The sequence below is a fragment of the Pinus tabuliformis genome, chromosome 7, assembly GCF_031772625.1.
Source record: "Pinus tabuliformis cultivar Carrire ecotype Pingquan chromosome 7, CPIR1, whole genome shotgun sequence".
NCBI classification, from domain to species: domain Eukaryota; kingdom Viridiplantae; phylum Streptophyta; class Pinopsida; order Pinales; family Pinaceae; genus Pinus; species Pinus tabuliformis.
The window spans coordinates 26,809,000-26,822,694 of NC_142293.1; the positions used below are offsets into that span (position 1 = coordinate 26,809,000).

General features: G+C 43.6%; 1 protein-coding gene across 1 annotated transcript in view; it reads right to left on the bottom strand.

Moving 5' to 3' along the window:
• The window catches only part of LOC149244942 (protein Dr1 homolog), a 134,174-nt gene that overhangs the window by 96,395 nt on the left and 24,084 nt on the right, over positions 1-13,695 (bottom strand). The window lies entirely within an intron of this gene.

Below are 13,695 nucleotides of genomic sequence, written 5' to 3' on the forward strand. Positions count from 1 at the left end.
GGTCATAGAATAGTGTTTATTGCTAGGGCATATGCCCTGTGTTTTGTTTTCTTTTTTTACAACTATGACTGTGACTATTATGGGGGATGTTTTGGAATAAGATATCTCTGATTTTGAGTTTTGGACCTAGCACCCTTTTTGGTATTCAAGCATATACATAAGCCCAATTAATAAAGGCTTAAAGAAACCTTAATTAAAAAAACATATAAAATCATTTCTTGCAATTGTTCTCTGGATCCTAATCAAATACAATAAAAATTCATTACTTTCAAACTTACTAGGTCGAGTGAGATCAATCCTGTAAATAAACTATAGTTTACAAACATGCTTCGTAGACCCTTTATTTAACATTTTTTAGTGTATTTGAAAAGATAATCTAATTCAACTATTACAACCTTCATTCCAAGAAAATTAAAAACTGTTTCAAGGAATCTATTTTCCCTAGATCAAATGGTCAATAGACAATCACTACTTGCAATTGTTGTCTGGTTCCTAAATAGATGCTTGTGACTTCCTGTTAATTTTTTAACTCCAGCAACATGGCCAGTTACTACTTTGCAAGCCAGTTACTACTTAGAAGATTCCTTGCAGTAACATTTAATTATTATGCAGATCTACTGAATAAATGACACAAATTGGGATTTTAACACATACAAAAAATAATCTCATACACATGCATACAAAGATTTTCTGCCCTTCAAATCTGCTGTTTCATTAAATTAGAATCAACATCATACAAAGGCTCCCTTTGAGGAACAATATTGATACAACAAGAACTTAAAATTGATCCAGCTGATCAAACCCCTGTTCTGTCCTCCGATCTTCTGGCTAATATAGATCGTTTCTTTGCTGCCCCTTGCACTCTTCCTCGAACCCAACACATTTGGATGAGAGTCCCTCTTCACCCAATCACTGAAATCTCATTATTTCACTGTGCCTTGTGCTCAAAAGACATGTCTTCTCCCTTGGCTTAGCCTTCCTTTTATAAATTTGAGTTATTGACTGAATCCACAACCCTAATCTCCAAAGTGATTAACTGTTGAGATTAGATCTCAACAGCACTCGAGATTAACGGTTGAGATTCATCTAATTCACTAATGCAAATAACCTTTGCATTCCGTTAGATTAACTCACTTTAACCTATAAAAGTCAATTACTTTCATTATTAAAGTAATTGCTAAGGTTAAGAGCCAATTAGGCAACTTCCACATGAATGGACACTTAGGCTTATGTGGAAATGTCTACTCGAGCTACTCTCATCAACACTCCCTCTTAGCAATAAAGGTACTTCATAAAGAGCCACCTGGAGCTGACTATCCCTCCAATCCTAGCACAATGTCCCATGCATCATCCTTCACCATGGCTTTCCTCCAAACCTCCTAGTTTGTTGCCTCTTCAATGATGCTACTCATCAATGCCATGTAGTTTGGAAACTTCTTCGAAGGCCTGCTCTCCCTAAATGTGCTCCTAGGAGCCTCCACATGCTCCTGAGCATCCCTCAATGTCTGCTCAAACCACTTGGGTCTCCTGACAAAACTGGAAGGAGCTACTGACACCTCCCCACTTGAAGGTTGATTCCCTAAACTAGAAAGATATGCATGTTGCTCCACCTTCAAAGCGTCCTGCTCCTCATCCTCTGTCACTACTGGTGGCAACTCATGAGACTTCCTAGATGATAAGTTTTCCTTGAACTTAACATATCTACTCACAATTGTCTTCCTCTGCATTGGTATGAAGATCCTGTAAGCTTCTGAGGTCTCACTATACCCGATAAATATGCCCTTCTATCATAAGGCTCCAACTTCATCAAATTCTCCATAAGAATATCAATGTATACGGGACAACAAAAGATCCTCAAGTGTTTTATCTTCCTCTGCGTTGGTATGAAGATCCTATAAGCTTTTGAGGTCTCACTATACCGAATAAATATGCCCTTCTGTCTTGAAGGCTCCAACTTCATCATCTTCTCCATAGGAATACTGATGTATACCAGACAACCAAATATTCTCAAGTGTCCTATCTCTAGCTTCACCCTTATGAACGCCTCCTTAGGAGTCTTCTCCAATATTCTCTGACGACTCCTATTCTGCACATAAACTGCAGTGTTACACAACTCTGCCCAAAGAAACATAGGCAACTCCTGGTCATGTAGCATAGCATTAACAAAATTGATTATGGACCGATTCTTTCTTTCTACAAACCCATTCTACTAAAGGTTGTATAAGACTGTGATCTCCCTCTTGATCCATGCCTCCTCGTAGAAATCCTTGAAGTCATTAGAGGTGTACTCTCCCCCATTATCTTACCTCAAGACCTTGATCTTCTTTCCTATCTAGTTCTCTACCTGGGCCTTGAACTCTCGAAATTGAATGAAGACATTATCCTTGGTCTTCATGAAGAATATCCAGGTTTTCCTGGAATAGTCATTAATAAATGTTTCATAGTATTTTGCTCCCTGTGTTGATGCCACTAACATTGGCCCACATGCATCTAAGTGAAAAGCAGCCTTGGCATTCTTGCCAAGTGCACACCCTCTACACATGCCCTGTTTCTCAATGTTGAAATCTAAGAGACCAATGACAATCTCCCTCAGGATCAACAACACCCTCTTGTGCAAATGTCCCATTCTATTTTGCGACAACTCACACAAGTCGTCGTTATCATCTACTAATGCCTAAATTGTGAAAATTCAAAAAACTGGAATCCTATTGCAACAACTGAAAATTATTCTCCCAATTGTTAATTAAATTTAACAATTTATTTATTGTTTCCTACAGCAAATACTGAATAACTCACACTGCAACCTACACAAATAAAACTGCGGAAGAATAAACGTTGGAAGAAATGCTAGCACACACACCTAAAATAACATAGTTATTTTTAGACAAAAGTCCCTGGAAAAACTCGACTTGGGAAAACCAGTGCAGCAGCTAAGGGTTTTATTATTAAGCAGCAGTGAAATAATCTGAGTACAATCTGGATGTCGAATACTGGTAATCCTGCAGAGAATACTAGCAAAAATCTGGAGAGCAATTTTCCTCACCCCACAGGTAATCTCTCGGCACAACTTGCCTTCAGAATTTCGGCCCTCTGAGCCTCTGCGTTGCTCTGCATAGTTGGCTGGACATCTAGCCTCGCACTAGACTCTGATGAAGTCATTCTGCCTTCTGCTGACCAGAAAGACGCTTCTCCGGCACTCTAGGACTCCTTCCCGACCTCTGGAACTGAAAACGTCAATCTCTCCCAGCAAATCGACTTTGCCTCTAGAGGCTACTGCGTTGCCCCAACATCAGCCTCTCTGTGGCTCTCTTGCCTCTCTACAAATGCACTCACTGGATCTGGAAACCTTCCTCCGGCTTCACTGTCTCTGCCCCTCTCTCACTGCTTCGATCTCACTAGCTCTCTCTTCGACAACTAACTGCTACTACTTTGGAAATCGATATGCTTATGAAATCGAATTGCTCAAGTATCTTCTCCAAGTGCCCATCGACTTCTTCTTATAATCCTCTTTTGGGACTCGAGTGGCCAAGATTAAATCTTAATCGATGGCTAGGATTAACTTGAAGTCGATCCGTGTGAGTTTCTAGATCATTCACACCTTGAATTAATTAATTCTGATTAATTAACCATATTCCCTAAGTTTAGACTTAGGAAATATTTGAAAATCGGCTAATAATCTAATTAAGCCATCTCTAGGCAGAATTTCCAAAAACGATTTTTGGGTTTTGGAGAACTCATGTATTCTAGCCTCTCCACAAAATTTCGTGGCTAGAATACATCCAATGCTACAAAAACTAACACGCCCTCTTAGCGAGGAATGTGTTTTAGTGCTCTACTGCCACCCTGTAGTAGCACCCTGTCTCTGCATCATCTCCTGTCACATTGTTGATATCTGGCCATACTACCCGTCAACCACTACGCAAATCTGATATATGTTGCAACTGTGTTGTTGCTGACCCTGCTGAACTACTGCCAACAGTGCATCTACACTGCAAATCCCTCTCATCTGTTGTTGCTGCAACTACCTTCAACTGAGAAGCATCCTAAATACTGAATCAATGGTGATCAGTATAATGCATTTGTCACCCGAGTCTCTGACTGTTGCTAGTATCTACACTGTCACTAAAGAATCTGCGTTGTTGCCGACTCTGCACTGTGCCAATTGCACTGCTACCAACTTTACACTGCACTCCCCAACATCTGATTGCTACTAGTCTCTGCAACTGTCACTTTGGCATCTGACTGCATCAACCATCACTGATCCATCCTACTACTAAATACTGTGGGCCCCCATACCAAGGTATTGACCCAAGAGGTCGACTCCTCAAGGATGCACATCTGTAGCACTTTGGGGCTACAGCACCAAATCTCCCCACCTCACTCCTGGAGGTATGTCAGCAAACATAGCGAAGTCTTCCTCCAGCCTGGAGGACAGCCTATTGATCTCTGCATGAGCTGCAGCCTGAACCCTGCTTCTCCTCCTTGTCCTTCTTCCTTAGAGGACATTGGATACTGTAGTGACTGAACTCACCACATCTAAAGCACTTGACCTTCGACAGGTCCTTCTTCTTCTTTCTCTGCTCCCCCTGTCCCTGACTGGGACCTTTTGATACGAGGGCCACATTCTCCTCCTCTTTCACTTGCTTTGATCTGCTGCTACCACTGATAGAGCTCTTCAATAGAGCTCGTCTCAACTCCTCCTGCTGCAAATCGACCCACGTCCTGTCCCACCATGGCAAGGTATCTCTACCCAAAATAATTTGGACGAATACCTACTACTCCTCGGAGACACTGTTTAGTGCCAATCGCACTAGCTCTGTGGGTTGAGGTGTTGCCCCAACGGCTAACAACTGGTCTCGGACCTCCTGAATCCCGATGAGGAAATAGTCTATGCCTTCCCCCTTCTGCATACGGATGAGCCTCAGCTTCTCCTCTACGTACATCTTTCGTTGCTCGTAAGTTCCATGGTATAGCGTGGAGAGGGTATCCTACATCTCTTTGGTCATTCCCTTGGCCGCTATATGTGATACAACATGATCCCTAACTCCATCTAGGATCAGCCTCTTTGCCCACACCATCTCCTTTTTGTACTCCTTCGGTTGATCTGCATCCTGGGGTACTTCTACCACTGCATCAATATAAGGCTTCAGGCCATATTCATCTAGAGGGAAGGACATCCTTGTCTTCCAGATGACATAGTTGGAAGCTCCATCCATCCTGTCCTGATTAAGAAGCCCAGCAGTGGCCATCTCAACAAATGTCGAAAATCTCCTCTTCCCTTCTGCTCAGTTATTGCTCAGCTATTTGCACTCCCTTCTAGAGTGAGAAACTCTGCTCACAACCACTGTTGATCTACAAGGAAAAACGAACTTCTTGAGACTAGAAGTTCCCCGAAGAAAATTTTCCATGTGTTTTCTCTTCTTCCTTCCACCCAACGATAGCTCTACTCTAGAAAAATGTTGCAAAACAACTGCTTCCATCTAGAGATCTGCTCTGCGAAAATACTAAGTTGCTCCCTCTGCCTCTGGAATCACTCGATCTAGAGAGATCGAATTTTTCTGCCCCACTCAGAAAAATCAAATCTCCTCTAGTAACTCAGCCTCTTGGCAAAGTGACTGCGATACCCTCTGGGGTTTCGATCTGTTGCCCACACTGAACAACGAAACTCCTTTTGTCTTCACTACTGAGCTCTTCGGCTGATCAACTGCGCTCTGATACCATGTGAAAATTCGAAAAACCAGAATCCTATTGCAACAATTGGAAATTATTCTCCTAATTGTTAATTAAATCTAACATTTTATTTATTGTTTCCTAAAGCAAATATTGAATAACTCACACTGCAACCTACACAAAGAAAACTGCAGAAGAATAAACGCTGGAATAAATGCTAGCACACACACATAAAATAACATAGTTACTTTTTGGACAAAAGTCCCCAGAAAAACCCAACTTGGGAAAACCGGTGCAGCAATTGAGGGTTTTATTATTTAGCAGCAGTGAAACAATCTAAGTACAATCTAGATGTTGAATACTGGCAATCCTGTAGAGAAAATACTAGCAAAGATCTAGAGAGGAATTTTCCTCACCCCACAGGCAATCTCCCGGCACAACTTGCGTTTAGAATTTTGGCCCCTGAGCCTCTACGCTGCTCTGCATAGCTGACTAGACATCTAGCCCCGCACTGGACTCTGATGAAGTCGTTCTGCCTTCTGCTAACCCGAAAGACGCTTCTCCGGCACTCCTTCCCGACATATGGAACTGAAAACGTCAATCTCTCCCAGCAAATCAACTTTGCCTCTAGAGGCTACTGTGCTACCCCAACGTCAGCCTCTCTGTGGTTCTCTGGCCTCTCTACAAATGCATTCACCGGATCTGGAAACCTTCCTCCGGCTTCACTATCTCTGCCCCTCTCTCACTACTTCGATCTCACTAGCTCTCTCTCTGGCAACTGACTGCTGCTACGCTGAAAATCAATTTGCTCATGAAATCAAACTGCTCAAGTGTCTTCTCCAAGTGCCCATCGACTTCTTCTTATAATCCGCTGTTGGGTCTCCAACGACGAAGATTAAATCTTAATCGATGGCTAGGATTAACTTGAAGTGAACCCGTGTGAGTTTCTAGATCATTCATGCCTTGACTTGATTAATTCTGATTAATTAACCATATTCCCTAAGTTTAGACATAGGAAATATTTAAAAATCAGCTAATAATCTAATTAAGCTATCTCTAGGTAGAATTTCCAGAAACGATTTCTAGGTTTTGGAGATCTCATGTATTCTAGCCTCCACAATTTTTGTGTGGCTAGAACACATTTGATGCTACAAAAACTAACATAAATAGGTTTGTCCATCAAATTGTATAAGTTGCTCTCTCTAACCCTAACAACCATTGTGTGTTTGGGCTAGACTCCTTGATGCCGACTGGGTATCCTTTCTCCATAAAAGCATGGTGGTCAAATTCCATTTTGGATAGATCTCGCTTGCTCATTCTCTTTGATCTCATTGTGGGACCTTCTCTAAAATTCCCCTTAAATCATGATTGTGAATCGGTTCGTTTCAACTTTTAATGCACATAGCACTATTAGCGCCTTCTACTCCCCACAAGAATGACAAATAACAATGCACAATCCTGCGCTCAAATGTCAAATTCGTAAGCTCTTCTTAGCAGTAGGGCTTGACTTATGTCACCATGTCACCACAATCGGGACCATGAGCTTAATTCTAAGGGTGCTAAAGCCTTCCACCCTCGATCTACTGGCACTTTCCCATTATAATAAAAGACACATTAAACTCCAGATTTTGTAACACGCGCCCTTACCTCAATCCGGTCATCCAAGGTTCGGATGTATCCAAATAGACTACACTTTGTTGTACCCCAAATGTGGTTTCCAACCGAATGTTGATTTTTGGTGCCATCGGATGTGCTCTAGCCTTGAAATTTGGAGGAGAGGCTAAGGCACATGAGATCTCCAAGACCTAGAAATCGTTTTGAGAAATTCCACCAGGATGAGGAGTTATTAAAATAATTAATATTTTTAATGGGTTCCTAGGTCTAAACTTCGGAAAATAAAAGTATTAATGGGTATTAATAAAGATAAGGGTGAGAAGCTTCTAAGAGACGAGGATCAAGTCTGTTTTAAACTTAGCCGTTGATTAGAGACTTAATCTTAGTCGTTGATTCATCAACAGGAAAAGTATAAGAGAAGACTTGAGGATCATTTGGAGACACACCTGCTGATACTCAGTATCTCAAAGAAAATTGATTCTCAAAAGAAGGAGATCGATTTCGGAGGGAGAGTTGCAGGGTGGAAGAAGAGGAGGGTGTTGATTTGGGGTAGCATCGAATGTGCTCTAGCCATGAAATTTGGTGGAGAGGTTGGGGCACATGAGATCTCCAATACCCAAAAAGGGTTTGGGCAGATTCTAAACAGATCAGGAGATATTAAAATAATTAATATTTTTTATGGAGTCCCTAAGTCTAAACTTAGGGAAAATAAAATATTAATGTGTATTAATATGAAACTATGTTAGAATGGTCCAAAAGACATGGATCAAGCCAGATCTAATCTTAGCCGTTGATTAGGGACTTAATCTCGGTCATTGATATGTCAACAAGAAAAGTATAAGAGGAGGCTTGAGGGTCACTTAGAGGATACACCAGAGTGATCAGTCATTCTATTCTCTAGAGAGAGGTTTGCTAAGAGAGAGAGAATTAGTGATCGGAAGATGCAGCTAAGGGGCATTTGAGTACAAAGAGACAGACAGGCAGAGATAATGTCGGGAGAGCAGCGCAGTAGCCAAGGAGAGTGACGCAGAGCCAACCAAGGATCAAGCAGGGCCACGCAGAGGCAGCCGGGAGCTGCACAGAGCCTCAAAGAGGCCAGTGTTGCTGACGCAAAGGGCCAGAGGGATGACGCAGGGCCTCCCAGGGCTGACGCAAACCCATCCAGGGTGACGCAGGGCCAGTGTGAGGCAAAAAGGGACTGACGCAGTCCAAAGAGGGGTTGACACTGGGGTTTTTGGGGCAGATTTGTGCTAAGTAGCTGCCGGAAGGATTATCCGGGGTTTCAACCAAGAGATTTGTCAAGAACTTAGAGGTATTACTGCCAAGGAAATTCTCTGTTGGGTAGGCCAATTTCGGCACCCAGATTGTACTATGATATTGCTTAATAATAAAACCCTCAGATAGTTGCACAAGTTTTCCCACATTGGGCTTTTCCGGGGACATTAGTCCAAAAATAATGGTGTCATATGGTGTGTTTGTTTCTGTTTCTTTTAGTTGTTGATCTATAATATGTTGAGCATGCACTAGTATTTATTTTCAGTATTTACATTGTAAATAACTTGTTAAGTAAATAACAAGTAGGTAGAAATAAATCAAATAAAGTGCATGGAGGGTTTCTAACTACGTAAACTTAGAAACTTCAACATGGTATCAGAGGGCGATTGCAGATCACAAGAGGGCTAAAGGACATCAGAGGAGCGGAGCATTAGCAGCAAAAAACAACTATCCCAAGGTTACAGAAGTTGTTTCTAGCAGAGCAGCAACAAGGAAGGTTGACGTAGTGCCTGCATCATCAAGGGTGAGCAAGGAAGAGGCAATGCAGAGACGAAGGCAAGAGAAGCCTCACGCAAAGCCAAGCAGTAGCTGGGAGGGTTGACGCAGTTGGCTGAGGAGTCCGGGTTGCGGTGCCAGGATTGCGCAGAGCCTAGAAGCTCTCACCTTCAGGGTGTTGGGGTTTAGAAGGCTGCGAGAATATTGCACAGTGGAGCTGGTGAGGTACTGTAGTCAGAACAGTACCTGGCAGAGTAAGGCCAGAGGAGTTGCTACTGAGGGTTTCTAGCCGAGGAACCCGGATCAGTGGTGCAGTCGCACAAGACGATCAGAGTAGGGGGCATCTCGACAGCGGCAGAAGGATTTCCAGGAGGGAAATCAGGACTCAAAGGGAGTCCAGAAGAGAACTTTCAGATGGGAAGTAGAGACTCAGAGGAGTCGAACAAAGAACTTCTAGGAGGGAAGTAGAGGAGCATCATGGCACTACACAAAGTAAGAGACCAGGATAGACTGGACGAAGCATCGAAGGCCAGAATCTTATCCGTACTTGATAGGAATTGTGTCAAGCACTTCGCCTTGAGGACGATAGCGATCCCAGTTGACCCAGCTGATAACAACAAGTGCGAGGAGGCAATGGCGAGGGCCAAGAGCATCATCCTTGACGAGGTCAAGGACCATGTAGTACCACACATTGTCAAGAAGGAAACGGAAAATGAGATGTGGAAGGCCCTAAAGAAATTGTACCAGCATACTTTTGTGCAGAGAAGGTTGTTACTAGAAAATTAGTTGCAGTCATACCAGATGAAGAAGGGAGAACCGATCGACACCTTCCTCGATCGACTGAATGAGATCCAGGATCAGCTGACTTCCATAGGGACCACGCCAGATCAGGTATTGATGGTAAGAACAGCCCTGAACGCAGTCTCAGAAGACTAGGAGGTATTTGTCGAGAGTATACTGGGCAGAGCGACCCTTCCACATTGGGAGGAAGTGTGGGCGACTCTTCGCCAAGAAGAGATCAGAAGGCTAAGCAAGACGGGAAGCAGCAGCAAGGGGATCAAAGTCAAGCAGGAGGAGGAAGATGTGGCCCTAGCATCTAAGGGAAAGCAAGAGAAGCAGAAGAAGAAAGATCTCTCCAAGGTCAAGTGCTTCCACTATGGGGAGTTGGGTCATTATGCAACCCAGTGTCCAAGGAAGAGGAGTAAGGGAGAGTCTTCCGAGACTAAGGCAGCGCCAGCACGGGCAAAGAAGGAAGTTTTGACAGACGATGATTGTGCCATGAGTGCACACGCACCACTTGAGCGGAAGTGGGGAGACATCAAGCAGTCGTTAGGCAAGGGCAGGATCCTCGAGATACCCAGCCTCTTGGATTAGACCTTGCTACGGGAGCCCCGAAGAGGAGTAGCAGGACTGGCTGAGTCGGGTAGAGATGGATGCAGATGGAGCGACAGAGAGAGCTACAGTGCAAGAGTCTTGAGACAACGCAAGGCTAGCAGGCTGCAGCAGTGCGAGAGGCACAGGAGTGTTGCACCAGTGCAGGATGGCACAGAGAGGTGTGCAACGGTGCGAGATGTAGGGAGTTGTTGCAACAGCGCAGAGGTCAGAGAGGGAGCACTTGTCAGCAGCAGAGGGAGCTTTAGCATCAGTGGGTGTCTCTAGCCCAACAGGGAGGTCAATTGGGAGATCAGTTACTTACTTCTCAGTAACTGAGTTGCAGTCCAGTAGTGGGTAGCACGATGCAACATGATGACAGGAGGTGCAGTGCAGCGGTGATGGGAGAAAGGACTAGCAGCAGCACGGATGTAGAGGGAATTGTCGTACAGATGCAACAGTGGCAGTGGTAGGACCATGGGCAGCAGTACAGGATGCAGCAGTGCAGAGGATGTTGGGCAGGAAGGCCAAGCATCAACACAGGTACCGATGTCGGATGATCAGAGTAATACTCAGTGAGGAGTATTACTAGAGCACAGTCCTCACTAAGAGGGAGTGTTGATTTGGGGTAGCATCGGATGTGCTCTAGCCACGAAATTTCGTGGAGAGGTTGGGGTACATGAGATCTCCAATACCCAAAAAGGGTTTGCGCGGATTCTAAACAGATCAGGAGATATTAAAATAATTAATATTTTTAATGGAGTCCCTAAGTCTAAACTTAGGGAAAATAAAATATTAATGTTTATTAATATGAATCTGTGTTAGAATGGTCCAAAAGAAATGGATCAAGCCAGATCTAATCTTAGTCGTTGATTAGGCACTTAATCTCGGCCATTGATATGTCAACAGGAAAAGTATAAGAGGAGGCTTGAGGGTCACTTGGAGGATACACCAGAGTGATCAGTCATTCTATTCTTTAGAGCGGGGTTTGCTAAGAGAGATAGAATTAGTGATCGGGAGATGCAGCTGAGGGGCATTTGAGTACAGAGAGACCGAGAGGCAGAGATAGTGTCGGGAGAGCAGCGTAGTAGCCAAGGAGAGTGACGCAGAGCCAGCCAGGGATCACGCAAGGCCACGCAGAGGCAGTCGAGAGCTACGCAGAGCCTCAGAGAGGCCAACGTTGCTAACGCAAAGGGCTAGAGGGCTGACGCGGACCCATCCAGGGTGACGCAGGGCCAGCGTGAGGCAGAGAGGCACTGACGCAGTCCAGAGAGGGGCTGACGCTGGGGTTTGTGGGGCAGATTTGTGCTGAGTAGCTGCCGAAAGGATTATCCGGGGTTTCAGCCAGGGGATTTGTCAGGAACTGAGAAGTATTACTGCCAAGGAAATTCTCTTTTGGGTAGGCCAGTTTCGGCACCCAAATTGTACTCTAATATAGCTTAATAAGAAAACCCTCAGATAGTTGCGCCGGTTTTCCCACATTGGGTTTTTCCGGGACATTAGTCCAAAAATAATGGTGTCATATGGTGTGTTTGTATCTATTTCTTCTAGTTGGTGATCTGTTATATGTTGAGCATGCACTAGTGTTTATTTTCAGTATTTACATTGTAAATAACATGTTAAGTAAATAACAAGTAGGTAGGAATAAATCGGATAAAGTGCATGGAGGGTTTCTAACTAAGTAAACTTAGCAACTTCAACAGAGGGCATCAACAGCAGGCAGTGTCTGAAGAGGAGGTGACATAGGGACAGTGAGAGACAGCGCAAAGAGAGACATAGTCTAGAGGAGAGACGTAGCCTTCATGCAGGCTGACGCAAAGGGACACAGAGCCACTTAGACCCATGCTGAGTGACGCAAAGGTGACGCAGAAGTGACGCAGGAGTGGGAGAAGGGTCTCCAAAGTGTCAGAAAGTCTCAAAAGGAAAGTCTTAGGTGTTTTCTTTCAGTTTCTCTATAAAATCATTCCTTGTAAAAGCAACTGTTGCTGAAGATTAATAAAACCCTCATCTGTTGCACCGGTTTTACCGAATTGGGTTTTTCCGGGGACAATTGTCCAAAAACAACTATGTTGATGTGATTGGTTCTTGTGCATGTATTTTCTCTGTGTAATTGTGTGATAACTGCAGTAGAATTTATTTTAATATTTGTTGAAGGGATTTCATAAATAACTTATTGTGAAGAATAAGTAGGTGAATTAAATCAGTTGTTGCAGTAGAATTTCAATTTAGAAATTTTCACATGGTATCAAAGCAGAGATCCAGCAACAGGAGAGGAAAATCAACTATGGGTCAAGAGTATGATGCAAAGGAATCAACTCAAAGGGACTCGCGCAGATTTCTAGAAGAATGCACAAGTGACACGGATCACGATTATTTTATGTTAGCTTCCAAATTGGAAGAAGAAGTCGCTTACCTAGCAAGCTCTGCCTCCTCTGAGGTTTGGTATATAGACAGTGGAGCTTCCTGGCATATGACAGGAATTCGAGAATGTTTTTCAGATTATCAGGAAGAAAGAATGAATTTTTAGATCACCATGGGAAATAAGGCAAAGTGTACCCCAGTAGGAAGAGGTATTGTAGTCTTTCAAACCGAAGCAAGAGAGCGGCTTCGAGCAACCAATGTGTTGCATGTGCCAGGATTGGGGATGAACTTACTCTCCGTATCTCAACTTCAAAACAAGGGCTATGACGTTTTCTTCATTAAGGAGAAAGTATATGTCAAACACCCGAGTTGGAAAAGGAAGGCCCAGATTGGAATCAGAAGTAACAGGCTGTACAGATTACAGCTAGAATCACCAATGGCACTGATAGGCAGCAATGGAGACAAAGATTTGAATGAACTATGGCACAGGAGGATGGGACACTTACACCATGGGGCTCTGAGAATTCTTAGGAAAACAGTATCAGGAGTTCCAGAACTAAGTATCGAACGAGATGATGTATGCAAAGGGTGCGCTCTGGGCAAGTATGCCAAAGTAGCGTTTTCCAGAAGTAACAATAGGGCTAAGAGTGTGCTAGGATTGATACACTCAAACATCTGCGGACCGATGTCCACAAAAGCTCTTAGTGGTGCCGAATACTTCGTCACCTTCATTGATGACCATTCCAAGAAGACTTGGATCTACTTTCTGAAAACCAAGGATGAGGTTTTTGGTCGATTCAAAGAGTTCAAGGCTCTAGTGGAGAATCTGACAGAAAAAAAGATAAAAGTGTTGCGCTCAGACAATGGTGGAGAGTATGTTGACAAGGACTTCATTGATTTTTGCGTTAA